The 2,536-nt window shown below is 48.9% G+C and overlaps 1 pseudogene; it reads left to right on the top strand.

Moving 5' to 3' along the window:
* The first annotated feature begins 8 nt into the window (after positions 1-8).
* On the top strand, positions 9-1,556 carry LOC116464296 (tubulin beta-3 chain-like; annotated as a pseudogene).
* The last annotated feature ends 980 nt before the right edge of the window (positions 1,557-2,536 follow it).

Genomic DNA, 2,536 nt, shown 5'->3' with positions numbered 1-2,536 from the left:
TGCCTCGGGCCATTCTGGTTGACCTGGAACCCGGAACCATGGACAGTGTCCGCTCAGGGGCCTTCGGACATCTTTTCAGGCCTGACAATTTCATCTTTGGTCAGAGTGGGGCCGGCAACAACTGGGCCAAGGGTCACTACACGGAGGGTGTGGAGCTGGTGGATTCGGTCTTGGATGTTGTGCAGAAGGAGTGTGAAAACTGCGACTGCCTGCAGGGCTTCCAGCTGACCCACTCGCTGGGGGGCAGCACGGGCTCCGGCATGGGCACGCTGCTCATCAGCAAGGTGCGTAAGGAGTATCCCGACCGCATCATGAACACCTTCAGCGTCATGCCCTCGCCCAAGGTGTAAGACACGGTGGTGGAGCCCTACAACGCCACGCTGTCCATCCACCAGCTGGTGGAGAATACGGATGAGACCTACTGCATCGACAACGAGGCTCTCTACGACATCTGCTTCCGCACCCTCAAGCTGGCCACACCCACCTACAGGGACCTCAACCACCTGGTGTCGACCACCATGAGCAGGGTCACCACCTCCTTGCGCTTCCCGGGCCAGCTCAACGCTGACCTGCGTAAGCTGGCCGTCAACATGGTGCCCTTCCCCCGTCTGCACTTCTTCATGCCCGGCTTCGCCCGCCTCACAGCCCGGGGCAGCCAGCAGTACCGGGCCCTGACCGTGCCCGAGCTCACCCAGCAGATGTTTGATGCCAAGAACATGATGGCTGCCTGCCACCCACGCCACGGCCGCTACCTGACGGTGGCCACCGTGTTCCGGGGCCGCATGTCCATGAAGGAGGTAGACGAGCAGATGCTGGCCATCCAGAGCAAGAACAGCAGCTACTTCGTGGAGTGGATCCCCAACAATGTGAAAGTGGCCGTGTGTGACATCCCGCCCCGCGGCCTCAAGATGTCCTTCACCTTCATCGGCAACAGCACGGCCATCCAGGAGCTGTTCGAGCGCATCTCCGAGCAGTACACGGCCATGTTCCCGCGCAAGACCTTCCTGCACTGGTACACGGGCGAGGACACGGACGAGATGGAGTTCACCGAGGCCGAGAGCAACATGAACGACCTGGTGTCCGAGTACCAGCAGTACCAGGACGCCACGACCGAGGAGGAGGGCGAGATGTACGAAGACGACGAGGAGGAGTTGGAGGCCCAGGGCCCCAAGTGAAGCTGCCTGCAGCTGGAGTGAGAGGCAGGTGGCGTCCGGGGCCAAGGCCAGCAGTGTCTGACCCCTAGAGCCATCTTGCTGCCGACACCGTACCCTGCTTTCCCCTCGCCCTAGGGCTCCCTTGCCGCCCTCTTGCAGTATTTACGGCCTCATCCTCCCCACCTAGGCCACGTGTGAGCTGCTCCTGTCTCTGTCTTATTGCAGCTCCAGGCCTGACGTTTTATGGTTTTGTTTTTTACTGGTTTGTGTTTATATTTTTGGGGATACTTAATAAATCTATTGCTGTCAGAAAAAAAAAAAGTAATGCAATTTGGCCATTTATATCAAAACATTAAAAATATTCATCCCTCAGACCCAGGCATTCAGTTTCAGCAATGTATCCTAGAGAAATCTGAAATACAAAAGTCACAAAGCTCAATGCAAGAAAATGATATTGTCTTGCTAGTTACAAAAGTGGAAAATTGAAAACAATTTCAATTTACAATATATGGAACTGGTTAAGGAAATACAGCAATGTGATACAACATTGGACAGGCCCTAAAACAGTGTTTAACCAGAATTATTAAACATTCATTTGTAGTATGAAGTGAATATAGCAATGTAATAAAACATTGGGTAGACTCTAACATGGTGTTTATTCAGAATTTGTTTTTTTTTGTTTTTGTTTTTGTTTTTTGACAGGGTCTCACTCTGTTGCCCAGGCTAGAGTGCCGTGGCATGATCGTGGTTCACTGCAGCCTTGACTTCCCCAGGCTCAGGCACTCCTCCTGCCTCAGTCTTCTGAGTAGCTGGGACTACAGGCATGCACCACCAATCCTGTCTGTTTTTTTTTTTTTCTATTTATTTGTAGAGATGGGATTTCACCATGTTTCTCAGGCTGGTCTTGAACTCCTGAGCTCAAGTGACCTGCCTGTCTTGGCCTCCCAAAGTGCTGACATTACAGGCATGAGCCACTGTGCCTGGCCTATTCAAAATTCTAAATGTTTACTTTGTAGTGTAAAATACATGTGGTAAATTTATTTTAATATGGATCCTACAAAATTTCATATACAGTATCAATCTCAAAGATATTTAAAGGTTTTTTTTTCAAATAATAGGAAATTGAATGAAAAGGAATAAAGCAAAATGTTGACTGGTTGTCACCAAGTAATAACTGTGTGTTATTTATTTTCATTCATATATTCCTAAATTTTCTAAAAGGTTTATAATGTTTTGAAATTTTTTTAATCTTTATTTTAAGGAAATCAACTTTTATAGTTTAGAGTGGGTAAATTTGAATTAATATGTTCCTTTTGTCAGGAATATTTGCAATCTAAACACACTCTAAACTTTGGCTTTTCTCTTGTACCATCCTGTTGCCA

This window comes from Hylobates moloch, unplaced genomic scaffold, assembly GCF_009828535.3.
Source record: "Hylobates moloch isolate HMO894 unplaced genomic scaffold, HMol_V3 SCAFFOLD_378, whole genome shotgun sequence".
NCBI lineage: Eukaryota > Metazoa > Chordata > Mammalia > Primates > Hylobatidae > Hylobates > Hylobates moloch.
Note: the sequence above shows the minus strand (reverse complement) of the source record. Positions and strands in the feature narration are given on the sequence as shown.